This window comes from Stegodyphus dumicola, chromosome 2 (genome assembly GCF_044657685.1).
Source record: "Stegodyphus dumicola isolate Sdum_Otavi_A_Nest chromosome 2, ASM4465768v1".
Taxonomy (NCBI): Eukaryota; Metazoa; Arthropoda; class Arachnida; order Araneae; family Eresidae; genus Stegodyphus; species Stegodyphus dumicola.
This window is the reverse complement of record NC_140769.1, coordinates 59018896-59039751: the sequence shown is the minus strand read 5'-3', so window position 1 is coordinate 59039751 and position 20856 is coordinate 59018896. Positions and strand designations below refer to the sequence as shown.

Genomic DNA, 20856 nt, shown 5'->3' with positions numbered 1-20856 from the left:
CTTCTAAACTTATCTCTTTTCTTACAGTTCTACATGTACGCGACAAATAAGCGGCTTTTCGTTAATTGGTTTTCCGAATGCCCTTTGGGCTGTCTTTCGTCCTCTCCTTGAATCTGACTTGCTTGACGGGATGTGTAAGAAGCCAAATTCCAAAGAAAGTGGAAAAGAAAGGAAGTAAGAGCAAGAAGAAACCCGGGACACAAAAAGAAACAAACAAAAACTTCAGCCAAAGTTCCACAAACCCTACTACAAATCAGAATTGCGTTCTACAGATGTGTTTATTTATGAACTTGACTTTAGAGGCTGGTTAATTCGAAACATAGAGACTATCCTATTCTATCATTTTATTACTTTAAACATATTTTTGAAGTGATTATAAATAAACTCAGAGTTTTCCCAACAAAATCTTTTTGTAAATTCACGAAACTATTTCCGGATGTGGACTAGCTGTTATAAATTGATAGTTTGCGCCGTTAGGTGGCGCTTCGAACGTCTTGCCTGTGTTGATATTCTATAACTTAATCTAGTTTTGATGGAAGATCGAAGGTGTTAAGCCTAATAATGATGAAGGCGTTTGCCTAACAATAATGCTTGTAACCATTGTATTATATTGTAAATAAAATGTGTGTATTAATAAGGAGAAGGAATGATCACTTACCTCTGGAATTAATGCTTTCTGATAGTAACCGGAATTAGTTACTACACTACCAGACTCACAGCACTGTGTCCGCTAGACGTCTCCAACGGACTTAGATCATCTTTGCACAAAACTTTCTTCTCGAACACGAGAATAGAACTTCTTCCTCAAAATTCTCTGCCGGGAAGTACGTCTTTACTCATTTGCGCGACGCCGCCTGAATGTCTTCTGGCAGTGGGTGGGCGCTAGCTAGAAGATATCGTGGATTTGCTATGCTGTTTACCACAAAATCTGTAGAATTATGTTGGCTGACTTATGATGTTGTTATCGTTTTTCGTTGGTTTACCTGCAGTTTCTGCTCGTGTTTAGTATTCTTTTACATGTTTTGGGCCCACCACCAGGCGAGCGGTAACATCACTGAACACTGACAGTTCCACCTAGGATCGAATCCCGGCGAATGGGCTCTCTGCATAGTTCTTTTTTGTGGTTTTCCCCATGTGTAACGTGAATACGAGTCAGTTAAACCTTAAAAAGTCCTTCACGAAGGCGTCCCGTCCCGTAGGCTAATAGCCGTCGAGTTACTTTGCTTTAATCAATTAACCTATACTTACCTAACCTTTTACCCATTTAAAAATGTTATTAAGGTTGTTTTTCAACTCGCTGAAATTCAGTAAGATTCCTCTGACCATTTTGAAATGTGTGGGATCTACTTCTTTTCGCTATCATAAAATGTGACTAGATCTACCTAAATGTTAATCCTTGCGAATTCTCGTACAGGCTTGAAGAGGAACACAACCAAAGGAAGGGTGTAAAAGGCCCTTTTATTGAAAGCAACGTAATTTAAAGACTGCGCGAACTTACGTGCTTACAAAAACCGAGCACTTGTGGTGAGAACATAAAAGATACATAATACTAAATTTAAATAGACTAGTAGTACAAGACTACACAATTCAAATTTAATTTAACAGGTTGCCTCAGACCTACACCGGCAGGATAATAATTCGGGCCAGGAATTCGTAGTCGATTTTTAAGGTTAACAGCTAGAAGAAATATCAGAGTGCGCTCACAATACCGAAATCACGCTCTGGCTAAACTTTTCGCTTTAGCAGTTTAAATACACTTTCGTTCACCCTAACTCATTTATATCCGGGCGAGGATATGCGAGAGAAATCAGAAGGGACAGGAAAGGCTAACAAATTAAAATAACCATTGGAAAAAATAATATACCTCACAAATGCTGGTTTATTAAAAGTCTGTAGAATTTTGTTTGTATTTAGGATTCTCTTGCTATCTCCCATACTTAAGCACATTCCTTTAAATGCTAGTTAGTCTGAAACACAAAACTTAATCACTTGCAATCTTCAATTGTTATTATTTTAGCCGACCTCTGTGGGAACAGTAAACAATTTCGATATTTTCCCAGTCACTTGGGTAAACGTACCCTTAAAAATTGCTCTGTATGGAAGTACGGAATATTTTTATGATTCTTTTGGTATTATGCTGATATTTATGATTCTTTCGGCTATTTTACATGTTGGTGCCATTATATAGTGGCTTACCAAACTTCTGTAGGATTCTATTGGTTGATTAAGGATGTTGTTACATTTATCTATTAGGTAATCGGAAGTCACAATTTACAATTTTGCTAATATAAGGTTTCTGCCGACCAGTAGCCGAAATAATAAGTCTGCTGAATTTTTACCTGAGCTCAAATCTGGCTAATGGGCTTGTAGCGAAGCGGTATCTTAACTTTAAATTAATAAACCTAAGAATACATCAATGCGAGTGGACTGTAAATTAACCTTTATTCGGCAGTTTGAACTTTCGAACACAATACACAGCACAAAGTAAAACGACAGAGTTACAATGAGCGGTTTTAAGAATGCAAGAACAAAATGCGAGCTACGCATACAATCTGCGCATTGCGAAATAATATCTCACAGACAGGCAGAGAGCTCTGGTGGCCGAAACATTCCGCCCGGCGTTGAAACATCGTTTCAAACTAAATAGCTTTTACAAAATGAAATTATCATAACAATATTAAATTATGTAAAAATGTATCAAGAAAACATAATATGAAATTATGCAATGAAACTAAATTGTTCTCAAAACAGATGCACGGAAGCCTTGATACAATTCAGGAACTTATAGTTAAAGTAAAATACAATGTTATAATGCTTTAGGGAAAAAAATTTAATCATTGATAGGCAAAACACTAAGTTTGTGAATTGGCCTTTTGAAAACTCCGTTAGCAGTTTTGATCTTCACGATACGCACAATATTATCTGAGCTAGGAAAAACTTCCATTGGTTTTCCTCTTCGAGATACAAAGCTCTTCAAAGCGGCAATAAATGATTCTGATGTTAGATTACCTACTAATTCAATATGTATAGCTCTTGTAGTAAAACACACGAATACACAAATGTAGCATTTCATTGGTTTTACTCCTCGACCTTGCCTGGGCTTCACTTGAAATGGCCCGGCGTAGTCAATTCCAACTTTGGAGAAAACCTTTGGAACGACTCTAGACGATGGTAAATCAGACATTATCTGAGTAGATGTTTTAGCTCGTACACGATGACATTTCACACATTTCCAAATCTGTTGTCTTTCAACTGACCTAGCGTGGATTATCCAATATTCTCTTCTAATTACTGATAGCAATAGCAGGGGGCCAGCATGAAGATGGGATATATGAAAATGATTCACTATAATCTGTGTTATGTGATGTTTCTTGGGCAACAAAATAGGATATTTTCTGTCCTGCGCGATGTTGGATTGTCTTAATCTTCCTCCAACGCGTAGAAGTCCATTCTTATCGATAAAGGGGTTCAAAGAAAGGATCTTACTATTTGAGTTTAACGGTTGATTCTTTTTCAGAAGATTATATTCATTAAAAAACTCATCCCTTTGAACTACTCTAACAATTGCATTTCTAGCGTATTGCAATTCTTCGGTTTTAAGGTAACTCTTAATCCTTGTTGCGGTAGATTTAGCTGAATTATTCGCAAACTGAAAACACCATGCGATGATTCTTTTAAGTTTCAAAAATGATGAAACTTCATTAAGGACTGGAATTTGCGAAGCGACTGTTCCAATTGAACAAGAAATATTTTCCGTTGTTCCCTTAAAGACTCTTCTGAAAATGGTAAGTTGATAGAGAGCAGAATATTATTTGAATTAAGCCACTGAGGACCTGTCCACCACAAGTCATGAGTAGAAAGCTCTGAAGGCAAAAGACCTCTTGATGCGCAATCAGTCTAGTCTAGTCTGCACGGTTATTGCCGAAGTGTCGCGCAGCTGCGCAACTTATCCGGCTCTTGAAAATTAAGCCCGGAGGGCGCAAGACTTTGAAATTTTCATGACAAGTTTTCAAGGAGGATCAAAGGTGGCTACAGGGGGCGACCATGAGTCGCAAGGCCAAAGAGTGGCACGCGCATCAGGAAAATGCAAAGCAGGAGCCGTGAGGGTCCGTATGAAATGTTTGCGTTGTATCATAAAAGAGATCACAGACATAATCCAGTAGATTCAATCATGATATCTGAATTAATATATATCATAACAATTAAACATAATCATACATTATTATATAAAAACTAGTGAAAAGAACATACAACAAAGCATACAATATAATAAATGGGAAATAAAATAAAATAAAATACACTATACACTAAATACAATATGTACAGGCACTGTGCATTCCCATCATGATAATTTTATGTGGGAAAATTTAAGTCACGGGCGAGGTGGGCCGCGAGCGGTCTAAGTGCAGCATCTTCTTCTAGAATAACATAATCTAATACATTTAAATCAGTCATATGGTTGCATTCTTGTGCTTTATTGAAGAATTTATTATTTGCTTTGTGTAGATATGTTTCTACAGATTCCATTTTCAGATCATTGTGCAGGGTTTGATTCGAGACATAGTAGTGAGCATTTGTTATCATTCTAAGTACCTTATTTTGAACAATTTGTAGCGTGTTCAACTCCTTTTTCTGAACTGTTGCCCAGGCCGGAGAAGCGTACGCAAAAATAGGACGTATAATGGAGTTATAAATATGTCTCTTTCTCTTGATGTCTAATTTGGAGGTCGCAGACAGGAGCGGCTTGAGACTTTGAATTACTCCAATAGTCTTACCTCTGACACATTTTACATGCTCTTTCCAAAGGAAATTAGCACTATATTTTAAACCTAAGTAAGCAGCAGTTTTAACAACTGGTACAACAGTATCAAATAACAACAGTTGTGCAGTTAATGGGTGATTCATTTTGTTCTTTTTAAAAATCATAAGTTTAGATTTATCTGCATTAATTGCAATTTTCCAATTGGCACACCAGGTTTCAAGTTTCGGTATAAATTTTTGAAGTTTCTTAATCGCAAAATTTGGTGACCCAGACTTGACGGCAAAAGCTGTGTCGTCTGCGTAGCAGCCCATGAAGAAATTTGGATCTAGATGTTCTGCAGGTAGATCTGCCACGTAGAATAAATAGAGCACGGGCCCTAAAATAGATCCTTGAGGGACCCCGGCCTGTACTTGCTTTTTATCTGAGGTGCTATCATCAATGTGAATACTGAATGTTCTGTTTGAAAGGAACGAGTGAATAATTTTGATTAACTCGGTGCTGAACTGCAAACTGATTAATTTATAAATTAACCCCTCATGCCAGACGCAGTCGAACGCCTTCGCCACGTCTAGCATGAGTAAGGCAACGTATCTTTTGTTGTGCAGTGCACTACCTATGAACTCATTAAGTCTAACCAGTTGCTTTGTCGTGGATAGGGCTTTCCTGAATCCAAACTGTTCAAGTGGTAGTTTATCCAGGTGTGGTTGTATTCTGCTGAGGACAATTCTTTCAAGTATTTTTCCCATACTGGGCAGAAGGCTAATGGGTCTGTACCCATCCGTTTTCGTCAGATTCTTTCCCGGCTTTGGGATCACAATCATTTTGGCAGACTTCCATATATTCGGAAAATAACTATTGTACAGGCAGGCATTCAGAATACCTGTAAGTCGATTAATCATATTTATTGGCAGCCATTTCAGTGCTACATTATTAACATTATCCTGCCCGGGGGCTTTTCTATTCCTGAGCTTTTTAATTATATTCATGATTTCTTGTGGTGAGGTAAGTTCTAAGTGATTTTGCAGGTTATTTTTGCAAAGCCATTCTGACACAGTGAAGTTTACATGAGTTGTAAAATCCTGATTGCATGGATAAGTGTTTGTAATGAATTGTTTTTCAAAGTGCTCAGCGAGCGTATTGCATTTTTCAATATTTGTGAGCGCAATGCCATGCTCATGGTAAATCGGCCTATTAACTGTGGGTTTATTTTTCAGACGTTTTACAAACGACCAGAATGAGCTACTAGGCTCGTTAAAACTCTCAATTTTCTCATCCCAGAGCTCTTTACGGTGGGAGTTTATCTGTTTTTTAATTTCCTTACCAAGTCTATTCATCTCTTTTTTGGTATCAGGATTGCACGTGAGATGATACCTTTTCCTGAGCTTATTTCGATCTCTGATGAGCCTTTTAATCCTTTGTGGTAATTTATTAGTAACTTGTCTTCTAGGAATTTTTCTAGTGGCCGCATGGTAGGCACTTTGTATGTCATTTGTAAGATGCTTGGTCGCAATCTCAATATCCTCCGGAGTGCGTAAAATACCGTTAGTATTACATTCTGAGAGAATTTCATTGAAAATTTTCCAGTTAGTAGAATTAATTTGTTCATCCATAATATCTTTGTTTGTACCTAGGGTCTCAATGTGACCGGGCAGTGGTCTGAGTCTAAGTCTTGAATAACCTCTAGATTGAAAGAGAGGGAGATGGTTGAAATGAAAATATCCAAAATGTCCCCTGTATTGGGATTATTCGGCAAATACGTGTACTCGCTTGGTACATGAAAATAAATAGGGTGATTATTAATGAATTCGGAAAGCTTGATTCCGTTTTTATTTGTTCTCCTGCAATTCCATTCCTGACTTTTAGCATTTAAATCCCCTGCAAGGATGATTTGTTTATTAATGTCAAGTATTTTTGCGAGATAATTTATATCAAGCATATTCTGAGGAGGATTGTACATAGAAGTGAAGTAAACGTTACCATAATGCGGCAGAAATACAGACACAGTCACAATTTCATGCCCATTATGTCGCTCTTCGCAGATCAGACAAGATTGGAGAGAGTTGCGTACAAAAATCGCGACCCCCCCACCTCGGTGACTTAGACGGTCGCATCGATAACATGAATAATTAGGAATCTTCATCGGGCTGCTTGGCGTAGCGAAGGTTTCAGTAATGAGCGCCACGTCAATATTATGACACGTGATGAAGTTTGACAGTTCAGTGAGCTTATAATGAATGCTACGGGCATTCCAAGTCATGATAGAAATGGGAACTTTCGTTGGTCTAGTTTGACCCATTATTTATAGTAGTAGAAGTATTTTTCTCTTGGTTATTTTCTTTTATTTCTTTGACTTGTTGCGAGATCTGAAATCCCGCATTTTTTATTACGGAAACTAGTTCCGCAAGGTCCGTGAAAACTTGTTTAGCTTCACTCAATATATCAGAGTATAGGCCTGTGGAGAGCGCCTGTGAATAGGATTTATTTTCAATCACCCTACTGGGGAAATTGATTGGTTTCTCAGATTTTCTTTTGGGGAACTTCTCACACCCCCTGAAACTGGAGGTGTGGGAACCCCCGCAATTGGCACAGACTGGAGGCTTGTCATTGTTATCAGGGCATTCATTAACAAAATGTCCTTTGCCACATCTGACACATTTGGGTGCATAATTGCAGCCCGCTTGTGTATGATTAAACCCCTGGCAACGAAAACATTGCAGGGGTCCTTGTCGACCTAAATACTCTTTGATCTTAATTTTCATGTGACACAGAAATCTCTCATTGTATAATACCTTGGACTTGTCACTTTTAGGTAGCGAAATTAAAAACAGAGGAAGTTTGGTAACCTCTCCGTTACGCCGTCTTGTCATCTGTTTAACATCTTTGATTTGATAATCAAGTTGTTCAAGTTCAGATTTGATGTCATCGATCAGAGTATGTTCAGTAAGTCCACGAAGGACAACTTTTAAATATCGGTCTTCCGGGAGGATGTACGAATGGTGTTCAACCTGTTTTTCCTTAAGTATTTGGACTACAGTCCGGTAATCGTCAGGTGTTTCGGTAATGACTTTGATACTTCCCGAAGGAATATGCTCCCCGTGAAATTTGATTTTTCGCTGTAGGAAGATAGATCGAATTTCACTCCATTTCAGTTTATTTTCTTTAAGAGTAATTGGCGGAATTTTTGAATTCCTATTATTTTGTTTTTGCTTATTTGTGGTCATGTCGGTGTGGTTTTCGTTATCTGGTGAAGTGGTATCCATTGTCTCATTAATTTGCGTATGAGTATTTTGATTAACTGCTACCTCAGTAGCTGTTGTATTTGGGATACTGTCCTGACTTTGTTGTTTTTGTGTAGTACTTTTAGGGGAACTACTAAGCTTAATTTTCTTAAAATTTTGTCTCTGAGATCTAATTCTGACTGTTTGATCACCTTTAGTCTTTGGTAAATCATCATCTGAGCTCGTGGGCTGATCCAATGGTATTTCATTCAGAGTATCAAAATTGTTGTGTAATTTAATAGGACTTCTGTCCCTATCATTATCTGGATTTTTACCATGTGAGGATTTATCCTGAGTTTTATCCTATTGTGTTAACTGTGTGTTAACAGCAACTAGCATTTCAATCATACTTTGTAAGAAATTGTACATCTTATTTTCAGTATCAGTGAGTGTACCATTCTGCTGGCGGATGGTATCAAGTTCACTAATCTGTACCCTCACGGCATCCAAAATCGTATCCATAATCGCAATACAGAATTAAAAAAAATCCTGCGCCCAATCAGCAGTCCAGAGTCCCACGCCCCGGAACCGGACCCACTCGAAGGTGTTCCGGTAGACGGATGAGCGGGCGAAAGTCTACTAGGCCCCTATCTCACACCTGACAGCGTGAGCCTGGGGGTAACTAAGCAGGCACAACAACCAAAATCCGAAAAATTTAATTACGCGCACGCAATTAATTTAAAATCTGAAAAATAATTTAATTTTCAAAATTAATACGCAAAAATAAGCGCAGAAAAATCAGAAACAATAGCGCGGTATCACTCGTACCAGCAATTAAACATAATTCGCAAGAAAAGGCAAACTAACATGAAAATTCCTAAAATAATACAAAATAATAAATTTATAAAAGCATCCAGGCTTTTAAAAATAAATACAAACCGAAGATTAGCATTTAAAAATGCTGATGCATGCAGATAAGAGTTTGCACGTGGTTGCACACCGCTACACACGTAGATCGGACAGGGCGTACACGTGATACAGGATCGGAGGCAGGCACAATATCAACGACGAACCTTCTCCTATGGCGTCCACCCCTCGAACCTCTCCTTTCCTTTTATATGATTCCAATGCGATGAAGGTAAGACTGATTGAATTTCTGAAACGCGGTTGGCTACGAAGGTTTGCCAGCGTGTTGGTTCTGATTGTATCCAGGACAAAACTATCATTGAATCACACCATGCGTAAATATCGTCAACATGAATTTGTAATGAATTCTGCACAGCTTGAACCAAATGCACTAATAGAACTGCAGAGCAGAGTTCTAAACGGGGAATAGAGATTACTTTCAGGGGAGCTACGCGAGTTTTTGATGTTAGTAGCTGCACCGAAATTGAAGAATTATTTGAAGACTTTAAATAAATCACTGCGGCGTAAGCTTTTTCTGATGCGTCACAGAAACAATGAAGTTCTACATTTGTAGATTTGGGCAATAATACTCTCCTAGGAATATGAATGCATTCAAGATTTGCGATATCTTCACAATAGATTTTCCATCTTTGATTGATTTCATCTGGCAAGGGATCATCCCACAAGATTTGTAATTTCCATATATCTTGAAGCAAGATTTTTGCTGCAACTATAAAAGGTGCTAACCAACCAAGTGGATCAAAGATTTTCGAAATAGAAGATCAAATTATTCTTTTAGTAGAACACTCTCTGTTTTCGAGATTTCCAAAGTGACAAGTAAACTCGTCTTGCGTTGGATACCACTCCAAACCCAATAATTTTATTGATTTAATATCAACTACTATACATGAAGAATTTGAGTTCCGAGCACTTAAAGCAGTTTCCAAAATTGAGCGATCATTTGTACACCATTTATGCAATTGAAAGCCACCTTTTTGTAAAAGTTCACTCAGTTGTGAAATTAACTCTACTGCGTCTTCTACTGTGTCTGAACCAAATAGGACATCATCAATATAGCAATTGTGTAATATTATTTCAGCTGCCTTTGGGAATTTAGCTCCTTCGTCAATTGTTAGTTGTTTGAGTATGCGAGTAGCCAGGTATGAAGCGGAAACAGTGCCGTACGTAACTGTGCACAACCTGTAAGTTTTAATCGGCTTCGATGGATCATCTCTCCAAAATATTTTTTGGAAATCGCGATCTTCATCATGAATTTGAACTTGTCGATACATTTTCAATAAGTCGCTAGTAATGGCTATGGGATAGCATCTAAAGCTCAAAAGAATAGTAAATAAGTCGTCTTGTACCTTGGGACCATTCATTAGCGTGTCATTAAGCGATATCGCTGATGTAGTTTTGGCACTAGCATTGAAAACGACGCGTAGTTTTGTGGTAAGACTGGATTCTTTTAGCACGTGATGATGAGGTATATAATAATGAAAATTTACTTTATCTGGATTATCATCGGATAATTCTTCCATGTGTCCAAGTGATAAATATTCGGACATGAAGTCTTTATACTGTTGATATACTTTAGGAGTTTTTATTAATTTTTGTTCCAGACTAAGAAAGTTGCGAAAGGCTGATGGTCTGGAATTACCTAACTCATTTCTTTTAGGCTTGAATGGCAGTTTTACTGAGTAACGACCCTTTTCACTACGCACGTGATTTTCCACGAAATGATTTTCACACAATCTTTCCTCTTTAGTTAAAGGTTTCGATGTAGGAATTTGTTCCAAATCCCAAAATGATTTTCACACAATCTTTCCTCTTTAGTTAAAGGTTTCGATGTAGGAATTTGTTCCAAATCCCAAAATGATTTAACTAATTCCTCCGTGTTTACGCTTAGCGTATTGACTGAAACTTGCTTACGGTTTGGGAATTCAAAATGTTTAGTTCCAGCAATTACCCATCCTAACTTAGAACAACATGCAAATGGAAGATTTTTGCCCCTTTTAATTACCTCGCCATTTATTAAAGTAAGGAATACATTAACTTCAAGTAAAATATCAATTTCTCCCGATTCATGAAATGTAGGATCTGCTAAAGTTAAATCTTCGAAACTTTCATATAAATTCAAAGGTAATGTTACACTTGTAATGTTTCCTGTAATTTTGTCTATTATGTAAGCGGACGTTGAAATTCTGTAATTAGTATTAAAATGAAGTGTAAACAATAACTCAACTTCTCCAGTAGTAGTTGTATTGAAAGTACCTAAGCATGACACTAATATCTTCGAATCTTTTATGCTCAATCCTAAATTGATAGATGTTTTCCGACGAATGAATGATTTTTCACTACCTGAATCTAGTAAACATTTACAATTTATGAATTCATTTTTTGAGTTTTGAACCTTAATTAAAGCAGTACACAAAAGTTCATGACTACGTTTACCATTAGCAAGAGCTCCAAAATGTTTATTTTCATAGTTGTTTGCACAAACAGTTGGAGAAACCTCACTCAACTTGTTTTCTGGTTTAATTTGCGATTTCGGAACAAACACTTGTGCTTCCGGTGAAGGGAATCTAGATGCATTTTTTGGTTTGAAATTATTTTCTAAATGCAAAATGCTATGATGATGCTTAAAACAATGCTTGCAGGTGTTTGCTCTCTTACACATTTTAACTTTATGGACATTAGACAAGCAATTAAAACAAAGTTTATTAGTCTTAACAAACTCTATTCGTTTTTGCACTGGTAAATTAAAAAAATTAGAACACCTGTATTAAAAATGATCTTCTTTACAAAATAAGCAAGTAGAATTAGTAATCAGAGAAGTAACCCTATTATACACTGGTTTAGCTGATTTATGCGTTTTACTAATTAAAGGTTTACTGTTCTGTAATGTTCTAGCGTAATTCTTCAAAAATTCTATCAAGTCATTCAACTTTAGTATTTCGTCTTTTTTTAATTGACGCTCCCACCACAACTTTGTCGAAACGTCCAGTTTTTGCAAAATAATATACAACAACAAAGTATCACTAAAATTATCTATCCTTTGATTTAATATTTCCAATGAGCGAGTTATTTCGTTTACGTTGTCTACTAAACTTATATCGATGATGCAGATTCCGTTTGTATTTGAGAAACGTTAAGAATTCTTCTAATAAAAGCAAATATCCGTTCTCTCTTATTAGAAAATCTCTCTTCTAGTAAATTCCAAGCAATACTGAAATTTTGATCAGCTATGGGAATTGACTGAATAATGCGATAAGCATCATTTTTCAAAGAACTTTTTAAATATTGTAATTTTTGAGCTCCAGAAAGATTTGGATTGTTGCGAACACTAGCGTTAAATAAATCTTTAAATGTTATCCATTCAGTTAAATTTCCGCTAAATGTGGGTAAAGATAATTTCGGTAACTTTAAACTTTGAGAGATTGATTCAGGTACGACAGGTTTATCGCCATTTGCATTTACGACCTTGTAAATCATTAAATTACGAATAATTTTTAAGTGAACCTCCTCAATTTTCTCTAAAATCGACTGTTCTTCCTCAACGAAAGTGTCTATTTTATCATCATCACAATTTGTATAAATGTCTCTAAATAAAGATTTAAAATCTTCCTTAAAGATTTTACATTTTTCTAAGATTAATTCAGCTTCAGCATTATCTAAGTTATCATAATCTATTCTCTCGATAAATTTCGTTAACTGCGTTTTCAAAATTTTCTTTCGTTTTTTTTTTTTTTTTTTTTTTTCTATATCTGACATTTTGAAAATATTCTAAATTCATGATTTTACTAATACTTTAAACACAAAAATAGTAGCAATAAGGAAATCTCAAATGCAATTAAAATGCGTTAACTATTTCAATCACCTCGAACACTGTATCCATTGCGTAACTCTGGAGAATTCTAAGCCAAAATTGCATTATCACCACCATTACGGACACGTAGAATTCTTATTCACAAGCGCGGGTTTTTCTCGAAGCTCCGGCCTAGGACGACCAAATAATGTAGCGAAGCGGTATCTTAACTTTAAATTAATAAACCTAAGAATACATCAGCTATGGGAATTGACTGAATAATGCGATAAGCATCATTTTTCAAAGAACTTTTTAAATATTGTAATTTTTGAGCTCCAGAAAGATTTGGATTGTTGCGAACACTAGCGTTAAATAAATCTTTAAATGTTATCCATTCAGTTAAATTTCCGCTAAATGTGGGTAAAGATAATTTCGGTAACTTTAAACTTTGAGAGATTGATTCAGGTACGACAGGTTTATCGCCATTTGCATTTACGACCTTGTAAATCTTTAAATTACGAATAATTTTTAAGTGAACCTCCTCAATTTTCTCTAAAATCGACTGTTCTTCCTCAACGAAAGTGTCTATTTTATCATCATCACAATTTGTATAAATGTCTCTAAATAAAGATTTAAAATCTTCCTTAAAGATTTTACATTTTTCTAAGATTAATTCAGCTTCAGCATTATCTAAGTTATCATAATCTATTCTCTCGATAAATTTCGTTAACTGCGTTTTCAAAATTTTCTTTCGTTTTTTTTTTTTTTTTTTTTTTTCTATATCTGACATTTTGAAAATATTCTAAATTCATGATTTTACTAATACTTTAAACACAAAAATAGTAGCAATAAGGAAATCTCAAATGCAATTAAAATGCGTTAACTATTTCAATCACCTCGAACACTGTATCCATTGCGTAACTCTGGAGAATTCTAAGCCAAAATTGCATTATCACCACCATTACGGACACGTAGAATTCTTATTCACAAGCGCGGGTTTTTCTCGAAGCTCCGGCCTAGGACGACCAAATAATGTAGCGAAGCGGTATCTTAACTTTAAATTAATAAACCTAAGAATACATCAATGCGAGTGGACTGTAAATTAACCTTTATTCGGCAGTTTGAACTTTCGAACACAACACACAGCACAAAGTAAAACGACAGAGTTACAATGAGCGGTTTTAAGAATGCAAGAACAAAATGCGAGCTACGCATACAATCTGCGCATTGCGAAATAATATCTCACAGACAGGCAGAGAGCTCTGGTGGCCGAAACAGGGCTGGTGGCATGGGCATTTTCGTGGTTTTTTTCATATGTAACATGAATGGGAGCCTGATCGCTTCAAAAGTTCTTCATAAAGGCATCCTTTCTTTGGCGTAGGCCCACCAGCGGCCGAGCGGTAAAACCGTTGAACACTGGCAGTTCGACCCGAGGTTCGAATCTCGCGAACGGGCTTTTTGCATGGGCGTTTTCGTGGTTTTCCCCATGTGTAACGTGTATACGAGCCAGTTACCATTAGAAAGTCCTCCACGAAGGCATGTCTCCCCTTAGGCAGATAGCCCTAGTGTGTTTTGCCGTAATTAAATACACCAACAATACACACACACCTTTCTTTGGCAGAGAGGATTCGCGTGTTTTTCCTTGTGTTGAGGAATATTCTTTCACATCGCCAAGAAATGGTGTTAGAAGACCATCTATTGGCTGACTTAACACTTCCCCTTCTGAACACGTGACTTCAAATTTTATTTTTCTTGAAGGTAGAATTCGATAGATGGAACTAATCAGTTCTTGCTTTTTGAGCCTTAATATTCCATTCAGGCATTTTAGCCTACATTGTATATATGTAAATATTAAGTTTAATTAAAATTATGTAAAACGCTCGAGGCCACGCATCTCATTTTTTGATTATGAATGTCTCGAATTTGATCTAGAATTTCGTCTCACCTTGTTTAAAATCAACCAACAAACCATTCAGAATTCTTTTGATTATTTGGTTATCTAACGTATCTATGTGCATTTGCGTTTGAACGCTCCGAAACAAAATTAATACGTCTGTGATGCTATTTTCCATTCAACCTCTGGGTGGGGGTTGTAAATAAATCTTAAATTTTTTTTAATCACGTAAGGAAATATACCTTTATGGAATTGCTTCGTATTAAGATATGGTTTTTCTTTAAGATTATTTTAGTATTTTATTAGCATTTATGATTCGGCTGGCTTGTCTGTTAGCTGACGTTGTTATTATATCACATGCATTTCCGATTTAACGGCATTTTAAACTTACGATAGTTTCATAAAAATGTAATTCTACTTTAAATTTAAAAAAATCAACTTTTCTTGTTTGTTTATTAGGCTGATTTCGCAAGCCCACCACACTTGGTTAGCTGCAGAGTCTTCGGATTTTGTCATAACTATTATTATAAATTTTTATTTATTCATTCCTTACGCGTGGTTTTAATCATAACAGCACGTCTCCTATCTCAAAATTCTCTCAGTAAAAAAAAAAAAAAAAAAAAAAAAGTTTTAAAATAAAATTCTGTAAAGCTTAAATTAACGAAATTTTGTAACTCTCAAGTTCACAGATAGAGGATTCACAGCTTTCATAAATCAAGATCTCAAATCTCAGGTTCTTAGTTCAAAAACCTGTTCAATTACCTCACTAATCTTCAACTTCAAATCTCTTAATAAATAACCGAAGTAAACCTGTTTATGCGGTTACAGGTTAAGCATACTTTTTAAGCCATTTTTGTTCCCGCAACCTTATTTAATTCAAATTCAACTAAGAGGAACTTGTCTGAATCTTTTGAAATAGCTACTATTCGTGACTTGAAGGTTTCCGTGGGGCATTAGTTCGGCATAGCTCGTGAAAGGAAGGCGTTTACCTTTTTAAAGCTCCTGATATGCTTCTGAGTTCCCCCCCCCCCCACACACACTAAATTTAATCCAAACTGTTTCATTGATATAGGTTGCGAGAAAAGGGAAGGAAAACGTTTAAATTGCCTTTTTATTAAATAAAGGTGGAGAAAAGGCTAAAGAATGCGATAAAATATTTTAACTTTTACAACTGAGAAATGAAATATTAGTTACTTGTAGGCTAGAGTGCGGATTACGCTGTAGAATAGCAAAATAGTATTTAAACAAAAACAACCAATTGTTTAAACTAATTTTTGTATGATGAATACGAATATTACAAAAATAAGCGTTAAAAATGATTTATTAGTTAAATTTTTGAAGATCTATGGAAGTGTTCTTAACCGAAAATGGAACTGGATTGGTTTACCTTTATTTTGAGAATAAGTCTATTGTAATTTACCTTGCAAAAAAAGTAAAAATAGAAGGTGGATAAAAAAAAGAAGGTTACAAGGGTAATAAAAATTATTTATTAACAATAGACAAAAAATACAAGAGGGAATTAAGAAGCATACTTGCCTATCATTTTCCTTCATAATCATTAAATCTATTTAAGCCTTTATCTGAACACAGAACCAACTTGTTTAACTCACGTCTTGGTAGCTGTTTTCACGTGACTGTCTGAAGAGAACTCCATCCCAGATAAATGTTCCTTCAATTTCGGAAAAAGGAAATAGTCAGTGAATGCCATATTTGGATTATATACGGAGTAACTCCAGACCTCCCATGTAAACTTTTGCAGCCTTTCTTGAGTTTGGCGAGCAGTATGGGGCCGGAGAAAGACTCCATCACTCAACATGCCAGGACACTTGAGCCGGATGGCTTCACGCAACCCTGTCAAAGTGGCACAATAACGATCGGCAGTAACGGTGTGTCTACGCTCCAGATACTCGAACAGGATAACGAATCACGGCTCGCACTTCCAAGCGAGACCACTTTTCTAAACGTCTTGCCATTTCAATCGCTGTGACGCGTTTGTGAACTTAAGTCCCAGTCACATATGTTTCCGCTACGAGGCCTTGAACGTCGAAAGGGACAATTCTCAGAACTCGCACATTTCCACGAAACCTCCGTAGCTAGGTTACAATTTTTTCTTACTAAACAGACTTGAACGCCAAACAGCAATCGATTACCGCTCAGATTGGGATCACGTAATCCTTCAGAAGCAGAACTTTCTACTGATTGGTTGATTTCTACCCGGGACAGAGCTGCAGCCGAAACATTTTCGGCGAGGTTTCAAAAAGTCCCGCGTAGCTGGTATATCATTTCCGTAGCTAGGCGGAACTTCGCTTCCACCGGAGCTGTTTTTTCTAGGAATTCTCTCATTTAAATCAGTGCTACCAGAATCTAATTTCTCAGAAAAGTCCCGTCAAGCCGGGGCTGTTACTAGATGCGATAACCCCTTTACTTTACGTACCCGCACAAGCGCTGCTAGACAACTAGTGCCATCTGTCTACACTCTGGGGATGAAATATTCCCTCCACAATAATTACTTTTTAGTTCTGATGCTTATAACTTTTTTTGAGAGGGGGATCCACCTACATACTTCATATTCTGTCTTACAGATCATGCTATTTTATAAGCAATATTTTTCAGAGTGTCAAAATAATAGTTAGATATTCTCTGAACATATCTAGCGATCACTTAATAATTAGATTCCTGGAACTGAGCTTTTGAGGTTTATATTTAATAATCTTGAAAAATTTTATAATTTTCTAATTTCAGTATCATTTTTATCTGAAGCGCCACAGCCAGCAGTGGAAGAGAGAATAAGAACGCTGAATAATGGTAATTCTACCCGGATTCAACTCTTGACAAACGGGGTGTCTTCATGGGTGTTTTTGTAATGTTCCCAACGTGAAACATAAATATGACACTGTTGCTTTTAAAAATTCCTTCGCGAATTCCTTCCTTCTGTTAGGCGGACAACCTTTGCATGCTTTGTTTTCATCAGTTAACCACCCATTAACTTGAAGCATAACAACTTTCATAAACGATGTTTTTTGATCAAGGATTTAATATATTGTTGCTTGCATAAGGGTTAATGGATTGAATGCACGTAGAACCGATGATAGTTTGATAGAATTTATTTTTCCAAAACAAACACTTTACGATTCTGGAACTTTCCACGAAAGTACTCTTCTCGGTAAAAGAGAGCGCAATTAGTAGTTCCCTTGAAACTATTAAGAATGCTAAACACAGCGCAATGGAAACCGCATCTAAAAAACGAAGCAGCTCGCTCAGAGATCTCTCAGTACTCCGAAGTCTACTGTAAACTGAAAAACTCATAACTGATGCTGTCTTCGCTCTTATATAGTTCCTCCAGGCGGCCGAGAAATCTCTAGTACCTTCCATTTCTCAAAATTACTAAAAGACATGTACGGTTAAAGTTACATATAAAGGCGGGGTACAGTTGCAGTTACATATAGGGATCAATTACATTTCTCAATTACAGCACCAGTTAGATACAAACAAGGAACGAACCAAAATGTCGCCAAATATTCGCGAAGTTTGGCAAGTTTTTACGGTGTATTACCAAATTTGGTGAAAAAACTAGGCACCAATATTATGGGCAATTTAGCGAGATAGCCATTTACATCAAAGTTAAATAGACTTCCCCTGTAATCTTATTTTTCCGGTAGAGCTTCGTTTTTTGAGGCATTTCATGTCAAATTATGCAAAAGATACTACAATTTTACATATAATTTGACCAAAATTATTTGCATGTGTACAAAATTCGTAACAATGTATAAAACCTACAGTTCAGTGTTGTCCGATTTCTCATTAACTGTGAATTACGTTTCGGAGCCGAACAATTTATTTTAAAAATTTCAATCACATAGTTTAAGTGCCACCGCAAGAGCTTAATTTTTACAGAATTTTTTGTTAATCTTTGGCACCACTCATCTGAACAGGCTGGTTTTAAATTTACGATTTTATGTTTTGTAGCTTGAATTATGGCGATTATTTATTAAATCTATACTCTTATCGTGATTGTTTAACTTAAAACAGTCACGATATGCTACATTTACTTCTGTTTTATTCTGTGAAATAGCGTATCTTGAAAGTGTATTTACTAAAGAATTGTTATTTTCTTTGTGTTTCGAACAGTTTTTCAGAGACTTTCCTGAGATTTACCGAAATGGTTAGGAGATAATGCGGCTAGTTATAAAGGAATTTTCGTCGTCGTTTTCAGAAAAAAAAGAAAAAAAAAAAAAAAAAAAAAAATTAAAAAAATGCTTCAAACAATCACAATATTCTGCGCTGAAGCTTTTCTATACTTATTTAAGAATTATTAATTAGTATTAAATATGACTGTTATATTTAATATAACGTGTGTATTTAATATACGTGTTCGTAGAAGATTTTTTTAAGTAACTAAGCCTGATGATCAAGAAGATTTATTATTAACAACTATTACAGGAAAATGAGCAGCTGTAAATAACCTAAAAAGAAAGGCAAAGACGAACTTCTTAATACGAGAGGAACATCACTAAACAATATCTAAATATGTAATCATCGAGTAAAAGGCTCAATATTGTAAGGTACTTCCTATTTGTAAGGTTGCTCAAAGGAGAAAATAAGCACTTCTGGAAGCAATCTTTGAAAAACACCGCTCCTAGGACTTCCACAAAAAAAAAAAAAAAAAAAAAAAAAAAAACCGTTTAACGGAAATTTCCAGAATGTCATGAAGTTGGCAAAAGCCAGTAAATATCGCAACTTTGGCAATAAAACTGTGGTTGCCTTGGTAACCAAAATTATCGTTAAATCTTTCTTTAGAAGAGTGCTTTTTTATATATTTTAATACTTGAGATATATTTAATACTTGAGATATATTTTAGTACTTGAGATTATTCTATTTGAGATATATTTACAACAGAAATCGACTAGCCAAGTCAACTCAGAATTGAACGATCTACAATATAACACATCAAATAAGCACATAAAACACATTATGTGGTCAAAAAATCGAAATTAAATAAAATCCATAATCCTATTAGTCTCGAAATGAGATTTTGCGTTGGTTCACTATAAACGGCGTATCATTTTCCAAATTGTTACCACCAAGTATTATCGCCCTATATAATTTTTAAAGAAATTAAATAATGAAGAATCATGTATGTTTGCATGTTCCTTGCGTTTCGAAAAGACGACGGTTCCTAGAGCCATCAAATTTTGAATAACGTAGTTCTCCACCTGATACGTGCATCTAGAAACCCGAATTTTGAATTTGTTTTATTATTTATTTTATATTTTGTAAAAATTTAATGAATTTTTAATTAAAAAACACAATGATTTGAAGTATTAGCAACACTGTTCAAAATAAAACAATTTTATCTCTAGCAAGTGAGACTGTTGCCATTCGGAGAAATGTAAGATAATTATATTTCAATTTTAATTCAAAAACTCGGTTCTATGAAAGCAATGTTTTGCCGCTGCCAGAAATAAAATACTTTTATCTTCCACATACCAGCGTATTTCCATTCCATACAGCCAATTTAAAATCAATAAATACAATTAAGAATATTTTTAGTCTAAAGGGGCTTTGTCCCTGAAGGACTATTGTTTTCGTTTTGCGATTTTGCGTTGGTTCACTATAAATGTCCGTTTCACTTTTCAAACTGTTGCCACCAAATGTTAGAGTCCTGCATATTTGAAGAAATTAAATAATGAAAAATCTGCATAAATGTATGTATATTTCTCGCTTTGTGATAAAACAATGGTGCATAGAGCCATCCAATTTTAAATGATTTAATTCTTCTGCGAATATGGGCATGTGGAAGCCCAAATTTGAAATTTGGAATTTCTTTTTTTATTATTGATTTCACATTTTGTAAAACTTTAACGAATTTTTGAGTAACAAACTCAAGGATTTCAAAGCGAGCAATGGCAACGTTGTGCAGAAAAAGCATTTTTATCTCCAACGCACGGGATTATGTATCGGAAATTCTAATGAAATGCTCATTTTAAAACTATTTTTCGAAATTACTCTTGAACTGAATTTTATGCTTTAAGTGCGAAGATCATAAAATTTAATAAATACAGATAACACACAAAATGATAAAAAAAAGTCCCTTTGGACGTAATTAAAAATCTGAAACCTTTCAGATTTTTTGTCTATTTTTTAAATTTGATTGATTTAAATAAACATATATTAAAATCATGAGATGTCTAATCAGAAATATTCAATATTTTTATGAAATGACACTAAACTGGACTCATTAAAATCATTCCATACTTCAGCGGCTAG

General features: G+C 35.5%; 2 protein-coding genes across 4 annotated transcripts in view; one reads left to right on the top strand and one right to left on the bottom strand.

Annotated features, from left to right (window-relative positions):
• LOC118193365 (uncharacterized) overlaps nt 1-790 on the bottom strand; it is a 93167-nt gene extending 92377 nt beyond the window's left edge. Inside the window, exon 1 of the mRNA XM_035364446.2 lies at nt 659-790. The gene's annotated coding sequence lies outside the window, so the exon portion shown is untranslated. The remainder of the gene's footprint in view (nt 1-658) is intronic.
• Nucleotides 1-20856, top strand: part of LOC118193369 (band 4.1-like protein 4A) — a 254951-nt gene that overhangs the window by 64529 nt on the left and 169566 nt on the right. The gene's annotated exons all lie outside the window — the stretch shown is intronic.